This window comes from Canis lupus, chromosome 21 (genome assembly GCF_003254725.2).
Source record: "Canis lupus dingo isolate Sandy chromosome 21, ASM325472v2, whole genome shotgun sequence".
Taxonomy (NCBI): domain Eukaryota; kingdom Metazoa; phylum Chordata; class Mammalia; order Carnivora; family Canidae; genus Canis; species Canis lupus.
In genome coordinates, this window is record NC_064263.1 from 40353022 (window position 1) to 40374041 (window position 21020).

A 21020-nucleotide genomic window follows, 5' to 3' on the forward strand; every position below is an offset into this window, starting at 1 on the left:
ATGTTATTTCCCCTGTCCTATCACACAAGCTGTTCTGCATTTGCATTTAAAACCTAATGATAATAAATAAATAAATAAATAAATAAATAAATAAATAAATAAAACCTAATGATAGGGGCGCCTGGGTGGTTCAGCGGGTTAAGCGTCTGACTCTTGATTTTATGATGAGATCATGGTCTTGGAGTCAGGACTGAACCCCCTTCAAGTCCCACGTGGGGCTCTGTGCTCAGTGAGGAGTCTACTTCCTCCCTCCACCCCTCCCATTGCTCTCTCTCTCTCAAGTAAATAAATCTTTAAAACCTAGTGATAATATCTTTGGAAAGCCTGTACAGTATTTCTGTGTACGGATGTACTATATCTTGCTTAACCAGTCTGTTAGGTGGTTTACAGTCTTTTGCTGTTAGAAACAATGAATGGCAGTAAATGAAGGCCAATGAATAAATGTCATTTCCTACAGGTGTGAGCCTAGCTGCAGGATAGATTCCAAAGAATGTATTTGATGGTTGATCCTAGGGACGCCTGGGTGGTTCAGTCGGTTGAGCATCTGCCTTTGGCTTGGGTCATGATCCCAGGGTTCTGGGATGGATCCCCACATCTCTCACATTGGGCTTTCTGGAGCATGCTTCTCCCTCTCCCTCTGCCTGCCACTCACCCTGCTTGTGTGCTTATGCGCTCTCTGTCAAATAAATAAATAAAATGGTTTTTTTTAATACCCAAATCTATAATTTTTTTAATTTCCTTTTTTTTTTAAAGATTTTACTTATTTATTCATGAGAGACACACAGAGAGGCAGAGACATAGGCAAAGGGAGAAGCAAGCTTCTCGAGGGGAGCTCAATGTGGGACTTGATCCCAGGACTCTAGGACCACATCCTGAGCCAAAGGCAGATGCTCAACCACTGAGCCACCCAGGTGTCCCCCGAATCTATAATTTTGACAGAAGTTGTCAAATTGGTCTCTGTAGGGGCAGTATGGGTATAAACACTCTCCTGCAATATGAGTGCCTTTGTCCCCCCATTTCTTCACCAACAGAGGGTGTTAAGTGAAAAACTGTTATCTCAGTGTAGCTTTAATTTGCATTTCCCTTATTATAAGTGAGATAGAACATTATTCTATGTGTTCAAGAATCATTTAACACTTCTTTCTTTGTAGACTGTTTGATCACAACCTTTGTCTATTTTTCTGTTGGGTTGTTGAGCTTTATATATACATATATTCCAGCTCCTATGTGTGATTTTCCAGGCCCAACTGTGGGCAACTGCAAAGGCCTTGACTGGGCAGGCCTTTCAGGAGACTGCTGCCCTCACTAGACTTGATGCACAGGCAGTGCACTGCAATTTCTGAAAAAGTTTACACGCAGGCCTAATCCTGGAGTTCCAGGATGGAGTCCCATGTCAGGCTCCCTGCATGGAGCCTGCTTCTTCCTCTGCCTGTGTCTCTGCCTCTCTCTCTCTCTCTTTGTGTCTCTCATGAATATATAAATAAAATCTTCAAACAAACAAACATGTGAACAATGGGACACGGGAGCTCCAGAGGAACTGGGAGCAGGGATTGCAAAGAAAAGTTATTGAAGCAGAATGTATCAACAAGAAAGGTAAGAGTTAAGCATGGTTTGAAAGATGGGGCAACAAGAAAGGTAAGAGTTAAGCATGGTTTGAAAGATGGGGCATACTTAGCTATATATTCTTTAATATTAGGCAAATCCATTCTGGGTTGACATAGGAATTCAGGATGGTTACTTCATAAAGTAATTGGCTTACAGTTTAACCTCTGATGAAAAACACATCATGTTGGGCAGCTTAGTGGAGGTAATATATATACAGCTGGTATGGTGCTTGGTACCCTGTAGGCACTCAGACCCTACTCCTCCCGACTTAACTCCTTTCTTTTCCCGAGATTGGCTCTTGAATTAAAAAGTCGTTTCAGGGATCCCTGGGTGGCGCAGCGGTTTAGCACCTGCCTTTGGCCCAGGGCGCGATCCTGGAGACCTGGGATCGAATCCCACGTCAGGCTTCCTGCAATGGAGCCTGCTTCTCCCTCTGCCTATGTCTCTGCCTCTCTCTCTCTCTCTCTCTGTGACTATCATAAATAAATAAAATTTTAAAAAAAAGACTTATTAAAAAAAGTAAGTCTAAAAAAATAAAAAAAATAAAAAGTCGTTTCATTGTCTAGCATAGGCTCGGGGTGTGATCCCGGGATCTGGGATCGAATCCCACGTCAGGCTCCCCACAGTGAGCCTGCTTCTCCCTCTGCCGGTGTCTCTACTTCTCTGTGTGTCTCTCATGAATAAATAAATAAAATCTTTAAAAAAAAAGAACAAAGGCAAAAAAGTCATTACTTATCACTTCCCTATTTTGCTACACTTTACTATTATATATGTTCTTGAGATCACTTACAGTTAATGTATCTATATGATAGCAATCCTATATAATCAGATGTAGTAACCACATTTTTTTCCCGTTCTGCACTCAGTGACACTGCAAAATTGGCCATGTTAGAAGCATTTATCTCTGCAAAGTTGGCCATGTTAGAAGTATATTAGTAGCATATTAAATGCTACTAATCAGGGTTTTTCTCACTTCCACTCACAGAAAGCCACTTGTTAACCATGAACTAGCACTGCTTTTGTTGCTGATGTGTTGGCTAGGGAGCATGTCACTTTTTCCAAAGTCATTCAGAGAGTTCAGTCAGCCTAGTTCCAAATTTGCCTCAGTTTGTTAATTTAGAGAAAATGGAACTGAGACTGAAGCTAATTACTTTCTCCAAAACTGACTTTGGAGTGTGTCAACTACACCTCAATTAAAAACAAACAAACCACAAAGGACTTTGGAATATACAAATATTAAATCATAATGTTATACACCTGAAACTAATATAATGTTGTATGTTAATGGTCTTATTGATGTCCTCCACTCTTTTCTCAAGTCCAGTGAGTATCCTTATGATCATTGCTTTAAATTCTCCATCAGGCATGTTACTTATGTCTGTTTTTGCTAGATCTTTGGCCATGGCCTTGTTCGGTTCTTTCATTTGGGACAAATTCCTCTGTCTTCTCATTTTGTGTCTCTGTGCCTGATTCTGTATGTTAGGAAAGTCAGCCACATCTCCCGTTCTTGAGGGTGATGGTTTTATGAAGAAGAGATCCCGTAGTGCCCTGCAGTGAAGTGCCCATAGTGCCCTGCAGTGAAGTGCTCCCCAGGGCCTGGCACTTCCAGGAGTGTCTCCAGTGTGTGCTGCATACACTCTGCTGTTTTATCCTGGCTACTTTATCCTGCAGGCCATTTGTACACAGGGGCCCTCTGCCCCTTGAGAGCAGTGTTTGGTCCCTGGCCTGAATGTGGTACGTTTTAACTAGATGTGTTCTGATCTGCTTGTGAATTGAGACCTGTGGCCACTGTCACCATTGGAAGAAGGAGACTCGGTGTGGGCAGGGGTTTGGGTGGGTCTTCTGGGGAAGGGGGCCTTCAGGGCTAGCCAGAGGGGGAGGGTCGGTTGCACCAGAGTAAGCGGAGCCTGGTATAAGCAAGTGAAGTAGCTAGTGTCAGGTTGAGGAGGGAAATGGCACCTGTCAGTTCCTTTGTTCCTGGAGAAGTCTCTCCACAAAGGCTGTCACTTGCTCCAAGATGAGCAAATAACCTCTCCACTGAGCACCCCAGGCACTTTTCAGATCGCTTTTTCATTGCTGTTTGTCTGCGGGCTGTTTGCCTCCCTTCTCTTTAAGAGCAACCCCAATGTGCCTGGGTGGCTTGGTGGTTAAGCACCTGCCTTTGGCCTGGGGTGTGATCCCACAGTCCAGTTGGGGGATAGAGTCTGATGTCAGGCTCCCTGCAAGGAGCCTGCTTCTCCCTCTGCCTGTGTCTCTGCCTCTCTCTCTCTCTGTCTCTCATGAATAAATAAATAAAATCTTAAAAAAAAAAATAGAGCAACCCAATGTCCTCTAAGTTCAACCAGAGCCAAGCATGCTGATCTTTAAAACTCCAGACTTTTAGGCGATTCATCTTCCCCCTGCAGTCCCCTGTGTGTCTGTCCCTCACCCTTCTCTGAGACCAAGGCTCCCTCCCCACCGCCCTGGCCATGCCTGGTTCCCACCCAGTGTCTCTGCTCTTCCTTCTTTGTTGTGGTCTCTTCTCTACCTTTAGTTGTGAAGTTTGTTCAGGTCAATTTCTGGGGCATTTAGATTGATTTGCTAGTTATCTAGTTGTGTTCTTGGGATAAGGCGAGCCTAGGGTCCTCGCACCCTGCCACCATCTTCTGGCCCTACCACTCAGATTTCTCTTGCAGCTTGGGTGGGAGAATGTGTTGGAGACTCACAGAGTTAGGTGCTGGGTCTGACAGCTTCAGCACTTCAGGAAATTTTAGGGAATCTCCTGACTCTCAACTGAGCCAGTCTGCTTAGAGTTCTGACTAAAGTAAGTTTGCTTTCAAATTCAAAGCAAATCTCAAGTGACTCCCTTTGCTTGCTTTCCTGAAATACAAAATTTCTTTTTTTTTAACCACTTAAAAAAAAAAAAAAAAAAAAACAGAACAGCTTTCATCCTCATTAGCTTCCATTTGATTACTTTAGGACTTCATATTTTGTATGCCACGAAGTTCAAGCCCTCTCTTTCTTTTCTCTTTCTTGTTGAAAAGAAAAAGAAGACAAGACAATATTTGAGATGATTTTAACATAAAAAAAATGAATGAGTGAAAAGGAACCATCCCAGATTTTAAATTCTATCCCTATACAGCTATTATATTCTTGGACATTTCTTTTTTTCTTTTCCTCTCTGGTAGTATTTGTCCACATAATATTATTTATATATTTGAAATGATGGTATATATTCACTTTTACAGTCTGTTCTTTTAGTGTAGTTTAATATCATAAATCTTTTCTTTATGTTAAATGTAATTTTCAATGACTTAAAAGCATGCATGGCATTTGTGCAAATGTATCACAGTGCAGGCTCTAAGAGGTCCCCAATGATTCCTGCTTTCTACTCCTCTCACCCTTGCCCTCCTGCAATCCCCTTCCCTTGAGCAGGGCTACCCTTATTGACTGACTTCTAAGTGTAGGAGGGGGAAATTTTTCCTCCACTCTTAGATATAGTAATTGGGAGCCTATGAATTAAACTGACAAAAGAGATCAACAGGAGAAAAGACAAAGTTGTAATTCAGGTACATATGCAGGGGGCACAGAGAAACATGTGATGGAGTCAGTTAGAATTTGGGGCCTATATATCATTTTAATAGGGAAAGGGAAGATGGAGAAAGGGCACTTATGGGAAGACAAATGGCTTTTAGGAAAGATAAATGGGTCCTTAGGAAAATAGATGGGACACAGAATAGTTTTGTGACAATGCCTGTTTAGGTGATCTCATATCCTGGTGCTGACCTCTGTCTCTGGTATTAAGGGTCAAATTTCCCTGGTTAAGAAATTCCTTGGAAGATGCTTTAAGACAGTTGAATTCTTTGAGGAGGCTCTGCTTTTAGGCAGATAACAGGAGATTGAGGGTGGGGGAAGGAGAGCCTCTATCATTTTTAAATACCTTCAGCTCAGAGTAATTTTTATGGCGGACCCCTTCGTGTGGAATAGAGTATGGCAGAAATGATGATGTCTTATCTAGTATTAGGTTACAAAAAGATTGTGGTTTTCACGCAGTGTGTTCTTTCTTTCTCCCTCTCTCTTAGGTTGCTCACTTCCAGGAGAAGCCAGCTGCTCTGTAATCAGACAGCCTTGTGAAGAGGCCCACATGAGTCTGTGTATGAGCAGATCTTCTGCGGCCTGTCAAGAGTTACATGAGTGAGCCTGGAAGTACATCTGGCCTCAGCCAAGTCTTGGGAAGACTTCAGCCTCAAGAGAAACCCTGACCTAGAACCACCTAACTAAGGCATCTGCACCTTGCAGATGCCTGGCTCACAGAACTTTAACATAATAAATATTGCTGTTTTAGTCACCAGTTTTGGGATTGTTATGAAGCCATAGATTACTAATACAGGTGCTAAGGATTTTATTCAACTAGTTAATTAATAGGGGAATTGGTAAGATACTGAGACCCATTAGAATGAGAATTTTGAGAATAGAGAGAGGCAATTAACAACATTGAAATTTGCTAAGAGATGTAAATCTGATTAATATCTTTTTTTTTATTAATATCTTATCAGACAATGAAAGGTAATGTTTTGGATCATCTTTTTTTTCAAACTGGAAATTAATTATATTTCTATCAGAAAAAAATTCATGTGTATTTCTGTGAACAAGAATCTTTTGTATTACCATTAATTTTCTATAATTTAACTTTCCAAAGAACTATAAAGTAGCCAGTTAGAAGAAAGACAGTCCAAGGGGCACATCCATATAGAATCAAATTATCCCCAGATGGTCTGCTAGACAATGCCTAGCATTCCACTGAAAGGACAGCAGTAATCTCTTTTGCCTATTTACAAATCTTGGCCAATTTTTTTAGACACATATTTATGAGGAGGCTTTATAATGTTTAATGGCTGTATACTATCTAGCAATTTGAAATACCCTAATGTTTAATATTTTTCTATTGAACTTTAAGTTGTTTCCATTTTCTTATTTACTATAGTATATGACATTTTATTATTATTTTATGTAAATATTTTAGTGTTGTAAATAATGATTATATGAATTTTTCTTTAAGGTAAATTCCCAGGGGTGGGACGGCTGGGTGACTCAGTTGGTTAAGCAGCACTGCCTTCAGCTCAGGTCATGATCTCAGGGTCCTGGGATTCAGCCCTGGGTCAGGCTTCCTGCTCAGCCAGGAGTCTGCTTCTCCCTCTCCCTCTGCTCCTCCCCCTGCTTGTGCTGTCTCTCTTTCTGAAATAAATAAATAAAATCTTTATTTTTTTTTAAAGATTTTATTTATTTATTCATGAGAGTCAGAGATATAGGCAGAGGGAGAAGCAGGCTCCCTGCAAAGAACCTGATGCAGAACTTGATCCCGGATCCCAGGATCAGGCCCTGAGCCAAAGGCAGATGCTCAATCACTGAGCCACCCAGGAGTCCCAATAAAATCTTTGAAAAAAAAAAAAATATATATATATATAATAAAATAAAATAAAAATAATAAAAGGGCTTTTCTTACCCCTTCAAGCCTTACTGATATTTCACTCTCTGGCAAATATACATACTCTAATTATTTATTTATTTATTTATTTATTTGAGGGAGAGAGATAGCGAGAGAGAGCAGGAGTGGAGCAGAGGGGCAGAGGGAGAGGGAGAAGCAGGCTCCCTGCTCAGCAGGGAGTCCTCAGCAGGGAGCCTACTCAGAACCCTGGGATCATGACCTGAGCCAAAGGCACATGCTTAACTGACTGGGATACCCAGGCGCCCTAAAAATAAACATATTCTGGATCTAGCTTTGTATGAATACCCCCAAATTGTGAACTAATGGCTTTAAGGGGATTCTTTTGTTTCTTCAACTTTTAAGACTGATACTTTTAAATGGTGGGCAGAAGAAATAAAAGGAAAAAAATGAACACATGAGAGATAATGGAGAGGATTTAAGTTGATGCCTCATATGTTTGGAACACAAGAGATGATAGCTACTATTGGCTCTTGCTAAACTGCTTATCAGGTGAGAGACGATGTAGCTCTGGACGCCAACTGAGGTTTGAATCCTGGTTTTGGTATTGAGCTGTGTGACCTTGGGAATGTTGCTCAGATTCTTTGTGCCTCATTTTCCTTATCTCTAAATGAGGATAATAATAATACCTAATTCATGCAACTGTTGTGATATTACATGAGATAATATATGTAAAATGTTCTGAATGGCATCTGGCATATAATAAATGCTTGAAGAAAGGTCAGTATTATTCCAGGTTGAAGCGCTTTCATATGTTTTCTAACACAAAGATCTATGAAGTAGAGTTTTTTTTCATTATTCTAATTAAAAATTTCCAAACATCGCTTCTCGGCCTTTTGGCTAAGATCAAGTGTAAAAATTTCCAAACATAAACAAAAGTAGACAGAACATTATAATGAATCCCTAGATACCTAGCACCCACCTTCAATAATTATCAATACATGGCCAGTCTTTTTCAAAACTCATCCACTTTACCCCACACTTGGATTATTTTGAAGTAAATCCCAGCCTTAATATCATTTCATTCAGAATGTATTTCTAAAAGATAAGAACTCTCTTAAGAGTTTATTTACCTCTTTTAATAGGTAGATTAACTGAGGCTCAGTGAGGTTAAGTAACATTCTTAAAGTGATCCAACCGGTAAGTGTATTAACCAAAATTCAAATATAAGATTGACTTCTTTTACATTGCCATTTGCTGACTGATATAGATATCTATGATACAAAGGTTAAGCATCAAAATTCTAAATTTAAATAATCTTAGCATTTTAAAATTGAGAAGGAAAAATCAAGGACAGAATAAAAGCAAAGGTATTCAACATTGAGAAGGATTAGAGCACAGATTAAGTTCCTTTAGATTTATTTTTTCCTCTGGTTGAAAGGATTTGTCTTGCTCTTTTTATTCATTTATTTATGCATGAGAGACAGAGAGCAGGAGAGAGGGAGGCAGAAGCAGAGGGAGAGGCAGGTTCCCCGAGGAGCAGGAAGCCTGATGTGGGACTTGATCCCAGGACCCTGGGACCATGACTTGAGCAGACATTTAACTGACTGAGCCACACAGGTTCCCCTTATCTTTGAAGTCATCAAGGTCTTTGAAGTCATCAAGCATGAAATGTGAAAATAGGGCATCAATCGTTCAGACTTTGTGCATGGTGAATGATTGAGCTAATGTTTTTTCTCCAGCTTCCAGCACTAAAAGAAATGCCTCTGCACCTGTTTGTAGTTCATCATACTTTCAAAAGGAAATACTATATTCCTAACAATGTGATTATTTAAAAAGGAAGAGTATGCAGCCAGAAACAGAGGGAATTAAGATTACAGTGCCTGCACTGTGACAGTTTTCAACAAATGTTGACTGATGATGATAGAAATAATATTAATCATAAGGATGTGGCTGACATATGACATATAAACCACACAAAGGAGCAGGTAAACAAGTCACATGTCTAAATAGTAGCTTGCAAAGCAGCTTTGGAGTTTGTCTGAGGAAAAGGCCAAAAGAGGTGGTATATATACAGCAGCATCTAAAATCATAGGCTTTGGAGCCAGCAAGAATTCTGACCCCCTACTATTAGATGTGTGACCTTGAACACATTACTTGACACCTCTGAGCCTTGATTTCTGCATTTGTAAAATGAGAATAATAGTACCTATTGCATAGTGTTGTTATGAGGCTTAAGTGAGATCATGTGACTGAGTTACAATCATAAAAAATATTTGAGAGTTACCAGGAAATTTCCTCCAAACTAGAGAAAATGAAGAAAGTAAGACTGCCTTTCTGAAGAAGAGAAAGGAAATTAAGTGTTCTCAGGTTGGCAATAATGTATCTAGAGATAGACTGGATCATTAACGAAAAAGAATAAATATCTCAGGTTCACCTGTAGCCTAATGAGGCTCTAGCTGCCTGGGTTAAGTTTGCTAACAGGGAGAAATGAACAGGCAAGTATTTAAGTCCAGTGGTAGTGATGTCTTTCTGTGGATTACTGAATTAGCATTTGGCTCCTTTGCATTTTGGGTAGCCCAAGCCTATCTTGCAGGCCCTAGTCACTCTGAGGTCTTTCATGGGAAAGGACAGATCAAGCCAGAATGACCTTAGACAGTATGCACAAAATCACTTAGTGGTCTTATTAAAATGGAGATTCAGATTTGTTAAGGTCTCAGGTAGGGCCTGAGATGCTCCCAGGTGATGCTGATTCTGCTGGCCGTCAGACCACACTTTGAGGAACAAAGCTACAGATAACACACCACCACTTCCAGTTACACATCTACTTTCAACAGGGATTCATCAGCAATATTTATTATCCTCTCCTTCTTTTGGGGGTCACAAGTTTCTAATTCAGCACCTAATGCTAGCTATCCAAGAACTCTCACCTGAAGACTAGAACAAGCCTTGGACTTGCTTCCTTTGTACCTAGACAGAGGGCAGGATGGGACAATCATGGGTCCCAAATAGGGATGGGGAAGGAGATAGGACAAATCTCCTCTCTAGTCTAGGTATCCTGTCTGAGGTAGTCTGCAGCTAGGAGAGAGGGAAAAGGATGCTTGATCACAGGTCCTGGGGAAGCCCAAGGTAAAACAGGGAAAACTGAAGCAGAACAGGTTGGCTAAATGGGAAGAAAAGGCAAGAAGGTAGTGAAGAGATGGTAGCAGGCAACTGCTTTGGAGCTAGAACCTCAGTGTATCTAGTAGAGCATGAACTGGTGGCTAGCATGATGGTATCACTACTCCTGCCACAGGTAAAGCTAAATTTGAACCAAAGGACATTTACAAGCCATATTCAGACTTGAGTTTGCTGAAATAAGGGACTGACAATGTGGAGCTTGTGAGGGTATCTTATTTCTAAAAAGGTTGATTTGCTCATGGAAACAGAAACAAATGGATTATATAAAACTTAACTAGAAGCAAAATTAAAACTCATCTATAATCTTTATATGAATGATATTATACAAAAATAAAGTGCAACATGTCAGAGGAAAATTAACTCCACTATGTTAATTATCAGAAAACTTTCAAGTCTTAAAAACTTGTCCATGTGTTTTTTCTCTAATGAGGAAAATCTTTTTATAATTGTAGAGTCTGAATGAAGGCATTTTATTTTATTTTATTTATTTTATTTTTAATTTTTATTTTATTTATTTATGATAGGCACACAGTGAGAGAGAGAGAGAGACAGAGACATAGGCAGAGGGAGAAGCAGGCTCCATGCACCGGGAGCCCGATGTGGGATTCGATCCCCGGTCTCCAGAATCGCACCCTGGGCCAAAGGCAGGCGCTAAACCACTGCGCCACCCAGGGATCCCTGAAGGCATTTTAATATTCCTTTTTCCCTGCATGCTAAATGTCTTATTAAGTTTTAAAACTGGAAATTTTTCATCTATCAGAAAGTTTTACTTACCTTTTTTTGTATTACACAGTGTTTAAAGCTGTTCAAAATTTAATTATTATGACCAACAACATAAGATAAAAGCTTGTAATCCCTCAAAGTAAATCATAATAAATAGAAGGACTTTATTTCCTTCAAAGGGAACTTCTAAATAAAGGAAGAAAATTGTGTATTAAGCTAAGCATAACATTGTTTACTGCTACAGAAAAAAACTAATGGGCACACAATGCTTGGGGTCTAGCAAACAACAAAGCGCACAATTCTTAATCACATAATCTTGACTTTGATCTCAGCTAGATGTCTGACCTTGGCAACCTTTTGATCACTCTTAGCCTCATTTCTCCTCTGTAAAATGAGGAATTAGACTAGTTGGTATTCAGTTCTAATGTTCCGTTGATTTAATAGAAGCCTACTTTTGACTGTGAGCATCAAAGAATGTTTGCCATTTCCCACTTAGTAAGTGGGGATCCAGAGAGATGAAAAAGTGTTATGGGGCAGAGTCAGGTTAAACCTCAAGCTGTGTGACTTCTAGCTAGGGACCCTTTCCACAGTATTATGCAACTTGAAATTCTTTCCACGGTTGATCATTCCCACTATCAAAATGAAAATGCACCAGAATAAACCACAGAAGACATTGGTTTAATACTATTTCCTCCGTGGAAAGGGTTAGTTTTCTGGGTGGCTTAATATGAGTTATAACTATTTATGGTTAGAAGTATGAATGTAAATTATGCTAGATAACCACCTAAGAGCAGATCAAGTTCTCATATGTAGTCAGAATGGCTAATTTCAAGATTACACAGTACTGGTCCTCTTGTTCCGTGACCTGAGGGCAGAGGCCATGCCTGGCCTATCTCTGTGGTTAGCAAGGCAGGCACTCTGCAGCTAGGAGATTCTCCCCCCAGTGCAGGGCTCTGGGGCAAAGGAGTGGATCTGCAGCACTAGGGAGAGGGGATCTAAAAGGGAGGATATGCTCAGGAGAACCAAGCAAACTATGGAAAGAGATTTTTACAGTGTCCGCCAGATTAGCTTGAGGGTATGTTTTGGGCTTGGGTCCTGGCTGTAGAACCTCCCATCCTGGTTTCCCAGCACTCCAAGAGATTCTGTGAATCACCAATACCGTTTTAATAAAGTTCTTTTCTACTTTGCTCAGTTGATTTTTGCTGCTTGTTATAGAAGGGATCCAAAGGTCAAAAGGCAGCTTTGTTGGCCTTGTCTGTAGCCTCCCCACACTCCTCCCAAGTCCACGAATCTAAGTAACTTGCTGGTAGCATGACCATTACTAAAACCTCCACCACCCTTTTAACAGACCTGCTGATTCTTAGCCCAGTTGATATACTTGCGAAAATTTTGGGGGGGGGGAGGGCTGTACTCTTGCCTTATACTTGGAAATCAATTCAGAGTTTCCTTAATTTGTAGTATGCATTTTATTATAGTTCTCAGTTTTTAGAGTTTACTGGATCTCAAATTCCATTTAATGAATCGGAAATCTAACCAGTTAGGTAAAAGGAGGTGACAGCCATCACACAAATGGAAGAGTTGGCCTTAGATGGGAGCTTGGATAAAGTATCCACAGTTAATAGGGAAGTAAAACATACAGAGAGGTAGGTCAGTTAGTAGATTTTATTGGTGAGAGGATGTGGAAATTCTCTTTGGTTCCTTCAGTTTTCTCAGTAAAATTAAAAGCAAGTCATCATTTGAGAGTGGGAATGGGAAAGAGTAGTAGAGGTCTGAGGAGGAGTAAGAATTAAGTGATATGTTAGGGGAGTGGGACAGTAAATTGTCTAGGAAAATTAGCAGGTTTGCTGGGTACTTGAGGATTGTGGTCAGAAATTTTGAAAAGTTTTAAAATTACCATAGTTGATATTTTTCTCCAGCCATGTTCATACAAGAGAATTATAATTTAAGGAATTAAGAAACTGAGAAACTAAGGTATTGGATAGATCATCTGTGTTTGTGTATTCACAAATAGGAACATGCAGTATATACTTTTCTGCTTTTTTCTATTTATTTTTTAAGATTTGAGAGAGAGAGAGAGAGAGAGAATGCACACTTGGGTGGGGGGAGGGGCAGAGGAAGAAGAAGAGGGAGGGAATCTCCAGCCGACTCCCCTCCAGCATGTGAAGCCCACACAGGGCTCCACATAGGGCTCAATCCCAAGACCCTGGGGTCATGACCTGAGCCAAAACCAAGAGTCAGTTGCTTAACTGACTGAGCCACCCAGGTTCCCTATTCTTTCTTTTTTCTTTGGATAATACGCATTGGAGATTATGCATATCAGACTGCTTTATACTTTCTATTGTCTGCAGAGTATATAGGTGTGCTCATCCCTAAGAGGACACGAAGCCCCACTAGTGAACAAAATTCATTGGTAATGTCTTAGCTTACTTTTCTCTCACAGATATCCAAGTGTCTAGTATAGTATCTAACATAGTATGTACTCATATCTTTTTTTTTGTAATCATATCTTCTTTTTAAGATTTTATTTATTTATTCATGAGAGATACACACAGAGAGGCAGAGACATAGGCAGAGGGAGAAGCAGACTCTATGCAGGGAGCCTGATGCAGGACTCGATCCCAGGACCCTGGTATCACACCCTGAGCTGAAGGCAGATGCTCAACCACTGAGCCACCCAGGCATCCTATATATGCTCATATCTTTTAAAAATCTTTGACATACTTATTTACCTAACCTGTCTGGGGATCGCGTAAGAGCTTTGAAATCCAGGACAGAAGCTCTGACTAAAAACTACTGCTTGATGTCCTTATATTAAATAAATTGGTATGTTTTTCTCTTATTAATCTGCCTTTGTTTAACTTTCCCAGTCAGGGATCCTGGGAAACTTTTTCCTCCCCTACAGATGCTGTGTTTTTCCCACTGACCAACATACACCACACTGCAGCAGGTCTCAACACCTGTGGGCCTCAGAGCCCACATGGAAGTCCATGTTTATCCTTAGTCTGCCTCTTTCCTTGCCAGAGAAGTGTGGCACCAGAAATAGTGCCAATACTGCAAGGGAAGTGAGGCAGGTGCGAGGCACTGCAGATAAATAAGTCTGCTCAACCCAAAGAGATCACTGGAAAATCCCTATGTTTAGGGGACAGGAGGTAGGTTAGGGGACAGGAGAAAAGGTCAGGGAAGAGGAAGACGTTCAGAAGAATACCCTATTAAGGAAGTCAAGGAGGGGCAGCCCTGGTGGCCCAGCGGCTGGAAGGCACCCCCTTCCGCCCAGGGTGTGACTCTGGAGACCCAGGATTAAGTCCCACGTCGGGCTCCCTGCATGGGGCCTGCTTCTCCCTCTGCCTGTGTCTCTGTGTCTCTGCCTCTCTCTCTGTGCCTCTGATGAATAAATAAAATAAAAAAAATAAAAAAAAAGGAAGTCAAGGAGGAGAGTGTCAAGAGGAGGCTGCCCAACAGCATCAAATGCTGCCAAGAGGCCAAGAAGGATAACAATTGCACAAAGGCTGGATTTGACAAAGTGAAAGGTTACCAAGAGGAAGGTTTTGGGATAAGTCATTCAAGGAAAACTTCCTGCAAGACTAATTTTTAATTCAACCTTGACAAATGTAAAGAATACGAATTAATAGAAGAGTAGAGAGAACTCAGGGAAATAGGTAAGTTTTAGGAAACAGAAGGGAGAATAAGCAAGATTGGCATTGTCAAATAACAAAATTTCAACTGAGTAAACTTGAAGATCTAATTGGCTTTATTCAACAATTCATGAATTGGGCAGCATCTCATCTAGTAAGCAGAAAGGAGCTCCAAGGAGCAGTACAAAATGGAAGGCTTTCATAGACAGAAGGAGCAAGGGTTAAGGAAAGAACAGATTACCTCATGTTCCTTTGGGGGTTGGAAGGTAAATTATGTCACTGGTGCTGACTAGAAAATTTCAGACTGATTGGTTAAGACTACATTACTGGAGACGGTTGAAAGTATAATTAGGTTAGATACTAAGCCTTGGTTTGGTGGTGTGGGCTTAGCACAAGTGACTTCATTTTGAGACCTGTTGTTTCTTTTTAATGTCACATAAGTACATTTCATAGCAGAGGGGACACTTGGGTGGCTCAGTGGTTGAGTGCCGGCCTTCAGCTCAGGGCATGATCCTGGGGTCCCGGGATTGAGTCCCACATCGGGCTCCCTGCATGGAGCTTCCTTCTCCCCCTGCCTATGTCTCTACCTCTCTCTCTCTGTATGTCTCATGAATAAATAAACTAAATCTTTAAAAAAAAAAAAAAAAGATTTTATAGCAGAGGAATGTGCTTGAAACAATAGGAAAAACAATGGAACTGGCAAGATTGAGAAGGGAGACAGCAGTCATTAGAAAATCTTCAAGGCTCTCAAAAAGAATTTGCTTTGGGGTATAGCTATTTTGAAATCACTATAGAACCATTTTGGGTTTCTAATTCCAGAGATGAAAATAACTACTGACACGGCAAAATTGAAGCATGTAGGCATGAGAATCAAACTAGTTATACCAAGAAGAGAATGTTTTCTGATATTTAATCAGTGTGGTTTAATTCTGTAACATATAAGGAAAAATTTTAAGAGACTGAAACAGACCAAAAAAGATTATTGGTGTCTTCAATGAAAAATAGGTCTTATCTGCCACACGCTCCAAGTTATTTGATTCTAGGGGGTCTCTGAGGCTTTTGTTGTCCTTGAGTTATTTATAACACTATAAATTGTAGATAGCTTTTACCAGTACAATGACTCTTGTCTAAAGATGTGCAAATGATTTTTATTTGGCAGAGGTTCATTTGATTTCCCTCCCCCACTGTGGAAAAAATTAGTTTTGTATTTATTTAGCAAACTCTTCTCAGTATTCCTGATGGTTTTGTATGGGTCTACTCCTTGGAGTCTCTCTGAACCAGCTGCCAAATTTCACCAGCACAATCTGTTATAAGATGAAGCAGACAGAGTTTATTGCTTTCTATGGTAATGAAGAAGACCACTTCACCAAGCTTTGGCAGTATTTTGGAAGAAGAAGGGAAACACAGAATTTACAGAGAAGTGGAAGTTTGATTTAGGGTGAGTCTTTCAAAATAAGGACTTAATTATGAACAGGTTAAGGATCATGATACAATAGTTCAAGATTGGTAGAAACAGCCAAGAAGGGGATTTGAGGGAAGAGATTCAAAGAATCCTAAGAGGCAAACTATTTATGTTCTCCATTAAAGTATTGATGGTTCTTTCAGGAAGTTCCTGTCAACAATCAAACCATCTGTCTGGCAAAGAGATTCTAAGAGAAATTAAGTAATGCTAAGTGAAGACAGGAGAATAACAAACTCATGCTAATAAAGACAGGAATAGTATATGGTCATATTAAAGTAAGATATGGTTCCTTGATTTCTCAGTGTTCAGCTGAGTATGAAGGCTGCCAGGGAGCTGCTTTAGGTTTCATAGTTGTAATCTTATTGGTTTCTCCATTAATAATAAATGAACTAAATAAAGTCTTTGGTATGTGTTCATTTGTATGAGAGTCGTGATTTTCAAAAATTCATCCCTTAATAGGTAATAGAATCCAAGTGATTTGAAATATGAAAAGTTAAATAGAATAGGGTAGTTTTGCTCTTGCTACAGATATGTAAGGCTGGATTATAATGAATAGGTAAGTCTGTGGTGGGCAGATAAATCTATTCAGTGTGAACAGGTTAAATTATATTTGGTAAACATTTCTCAGGGTATTTGGACATAATCTTCCTCACATGGGTGGACTGGCTTCTTGAAGCCAAACACACTCAGTTCTCTGGCCCAGTAAGTGATTACTGAATCTAAATTTATTTGACCTCCAAAATCAGAAACTAGTATCTCTCCTTGCCCTAGGGAAGGGACTACAGGGAGAGGGAAGAGTTTGGGAGGGGTTCAGTTTCTGAATCAAGAAGCCAGATAAAGTCAGATTTAACACACACTAGAAACACTTTAGAGGGGGATCATTGAGAACTAAGAACAAGATGCGAAGGCCAGACCAGGCTAGTCTGGTCAAAGACCGCATTCCAGTTCCTCTAAGAGTTGATGTCTGATCCTTTCTTTTTTCCTTTTAAATTTTATTTAGGAGAGGGACGCCTGGGTGGCTCAGCAGTTCAGTGTCAGCCTTTGGCTCAGGGCAGGATCTGGGGATCTGGGATGGAGTCCCCTCCTTACAGGGAGCCTACTTCTCCCTCTGCCTATGTCTCTGCCTCTCTCTGTCTCTCAAGAATAAATAAAATAAAAAAAAAAAAAAGAATAAATAAAATCTTAAAAAGAAAATTATTTAGGGGGAAAAACCCCCAACAGAACGGTTCTGAAAAAAAATGTAACAAACGTGTTATCACCTAGAAGAAAAAACTGGAATGTATAAATATGATAATATCATACTTTGACTTTTTAAAAATGATTTTATTTATTTATTTTAAATATTTTATTTATTTATTCATGAGAGACACAGAAAGGGGTAGAGACATAGAAGGAGAAGCAGGCTCCTCACAGGAAGCCCAATGCGGGACTCCATCCTGCAGCCAGGATCACACCCTGAGCTGAAGGCAGACATTTAACCAACTGAGATACTCAGATGCCCCTTCCTTTTTCTTGACTCCTCCATTATTTATCTTCCCTTTCCTTCCTCTACCCATATTAAACCTGCCAAGCCACATTAGCAAGTTAGTCTTTTAAAGTATTTTATTATTTGTATAATCTTACAAAAATCTATTTACTTATATCTATCCATACATGTATATACATGTTTTTTAAAAAGGGATCTGTTTGTCAGGAAAAATTGTGAAAAAATTTTAAATGGACTAAAAAATAGATTACTCATGCCTGTTTAGTACATCCTTCTCAGTTACCCCAACCTAGTCTTTGAGCTAGTTTATAACTGTGTAAATTTTAGAAAAAAGAGAATAATGCAGATGTTTTTGTCCAGAAAAATGTAGATAAGTTATGTCTGGTGGAGTGCAACTGATTATTGCTCTGTTGATAGACCAATTTTGTATCTAATTGTGAAATTTATTTCAGCATTGTTTATTCTTCTTTCAACCCCATTATAACATCTTACTGGTTCCTTTATTAATAAGTCAAAAAAAATTTTTATACATGCTTATATTTGTATCAGTCATAATTTTACCTTTTCAAAAAATGCATACTTTTAACTATTTTGGAGATTATCTACCAGGATGTTCAATGGATCCACATGAAAGGGCCAGGTAAATTACACCGCTAGAGAAGTCTACCTCATGATAGTTTAAGCCCAGATACTTATTTTTTTGGCGTGTAGAGCTGAATGTTAATTGGCAATAGAACTTTAACTTGGCTGACTCTCTGTTTCTCTACTTTCTTATCTCCTCTACTAATATTGTGATTTATTTTTTGTTTCTGTATTGGTTATGGCTGATAAGTTATTCTCCAAACTAGAGAGCAATGACTGGGAATGTGGTTTTAAGGTCTGACTATTTGGTGAAATAGGCAGATGGATGATACATATCTATTTCTCTGTTGGGTAAGAGAAAACAGAGATCTGGCTTGTTAGTCTTACTTGTTTGTCTGTCTACTTTAAGACCACGCATACCACAGACGACAAAAGTTTCTCACCAGGCGGGGTAACAATTCTTTGATATTTAAAGTAGTAGGTTTTTGTGTTTCTGTGTTTACTCTTTACTTGTGGTTGAAATTATAGGTTTAGAGCCATAAATCTAGATCTCTGTATATTCATTTGTATGTAATTACAAAGCCCTTTACTTCTCCTTGTAGAAGTGTGAAATGTCTTCCTATCTCTGGAAGATATTCATAAATTAGATTATAAAGTCTTCTAAATTAAAAGAGCTCTGTTCTAGTTGGCTTATAGAGATAAATAAGCATTCATATAAATCAACTATTCCTAAAATTCCCTTTAATAAGGAAATCAAACATTTATTACTTTAAATGTGCCAGACTAAAAACATTCTAAAAGAAATGAACTCATAAACAATTTAATGCAAGTTCCCAGGTAGCCTGGGTGGCTCAGCGGTTTAGCGCCGCCTTCAGCCCAGGGCGTGATCCTGGATCCCAAGGCAGGTTCCCTGCATGGAGCCTGCTTCTCCCTCTGCCTATGTCTCTACCTCTCTCTGTGTCTCTCATGAATAAATAAAATCTTTAAAAAAAAAAAAAAAAAGAACTCAAGTTCTCATATTAAGGTAAATCTTGGACAGATGAGACTGTAGATAAAGCAAAACTTTTCCTCTACCCTCTTAGGGTATCTGGATGGCTTGAGAATTAAGTTGATATAGATTAAGGAAAGAAAAGCATACAAATTTTATTTTTACACGTGCATGAGAATCTTCACAGGAAAATAAGGACCCAAAAAGTCATTAGGCCTAAGTGCTTTTATACTAGGTTGAACAAAGAGTAGGAATTGTGAAGAGGGATCCCTGGGTGGCGCAGCGGTTTGGCGCCTGCCTTTGGCCCAGGGCGCGATCCTGGAGACCCGGGATCGAATCCCACATCGGGCTCCCTGCATGGAGCCTGCTTCTCCCTCTGCCTGTGTCTCTGCCTCTCTCTCTCTCTCTGTGAGACTATCATAAATAAATAAAAATTTAAAAAAAATTTAAAAAAAAAAAAAGAAAAAAAAAGGAATTGTGAAGAAATAACTAAAAATATATGGGAGGCTCAAGGAAGGTAGGGTTATTTTAATAAGTTTGTACAGATTTTGTTTGATCTCAATTTCCTATCTCTGGTGATAGGAATATTCTTTTCCTCCAGGTACAGAGAAGGCATCTTTCACATGGACTTTTATCTCCTGCTTGCAAGAAGAAAAGGGGAAATCAGAGTGCTCTTCTTATATCTATTATTTTTCAAGTGCCCTCAGCTCAAAATAATCAGTAGGCCAAATCAGCATATTTTGAGGTGGCATCTTCTGAATCCCTTCTAGACTCATTTAACAATTTTGGGATTAAAAAATTGCTTTCCCTTTTCTCTGATTTATCAGTGTTAAGTAAAATATAAGTGTATATTTTGTTCTACTTGGATTTGTTTTCCCTAAACATAAGGAGGTTTACTGACCAAATAAGCTAACACTACTTCTACATCATGTTAATGTAGAAAGCAGCCTTTGACATCCAAGAACTGGCCTGATGCTATCAGCTGCTGAGCCTCAGTGTTGCTATGAGCTGGCTTGGCACTCACAGGGTAGGTCTTGATGGTCTTCTGCTGAACATGAGCTATTTCACAGAACATCAACATCAGATAAGGCCACTCTGTGACCATGATGGATTTTTAAAAAAGATTTTATTTATTTATTCATGAGAGACACACACACACAGAGGCCAAGAGAGAAGGCAGAGGGAGAAGCAGGCTCCCTGTGGGGAGCCTGATGTGAGACTTGATCCCAGAACCCCGGGATCAAGACCTGAGCCAAAGGCAGATGCTCAACCACTGAGCCATCAAAGTGCCCCTGTGACCATGATGGATTAGAACAAAAATAAGTCCATTCCAATAATCATGTCTGAACACAGATAAAACAAGAACATTGTCCAAACCATAAAATACTAAATATCTTCCTATACCAGCTGGTATGAGTGACTGATGCTGCCTTACCAATTATCGCTCTAGGCTTGCTTTATTTTGTCCTCCAGGAATAAGATTTATTGAGCTACTCATAGAATTGTCCCCACCTTCTGACAACACCCAACCTAAAGTAAACCCTCTTTTCTGGTACCTTCTCCAAAATCACCCAACCAAATCTCAAGTCCTATCAGTCCTTTCTAATACTCTTCTACTGAGCTACGCCATGGTTGCCTATCATATATGCTTTTTCCTGCTGCAATGAGTTATAAACCAAACTTGTTCAACTGCAGGAGTGTTGCTGTTGTTCTCTGGCTAGTGGGCATTAATAATGTTTAAGATCATGAAATATAAAATCATGTTTGACTAAATCAAATCATTAAACTGACAAATGTTTTATTTTAATAATAATTATGTTTTGCCATATGCATGATTTGCAGTAACCTAAAGTGAATTTCCAAGTTTTTAAACTTAAAACATGAGACTGATATTAGGTTAACAAATGGACAATCATCATATACCTAGATAGGTTCTAAGT

General features: G+C 39.5%; 1 protein-coding gene and 1 long non-coding RNA gene across 3 annotated transcripts in view; one reads left to right on the forward strand and one right to left on the reverse strand.

Moving 5' to 3' along the window:
* LOC125753282 (uncharacterized) overlaps nt 1-7806 on the forward strand; it is a 29416-nt gene extending 21610 nt beyond the window's left edge. The window contains exon 4 of the long non-coding RNA XR_007404724.1: nt 5667-7806. This is a non-coding gene — a long non-coding RNA (uncharacterized LOC125753282). The remainder of the gene's footprint in view (nt 1-5666) is intronic.
* Nucleotides 1-21020, reverse strand: part of PIK3C2A (phosphatidylinositol-4-phosphate 3-kinase catalytic subunit type 2 alpha) — a 174919-nt gene that overhangs the window by 137469 nt on the left and 16430 nt on the right. The window lies entirely within an intron of this gene.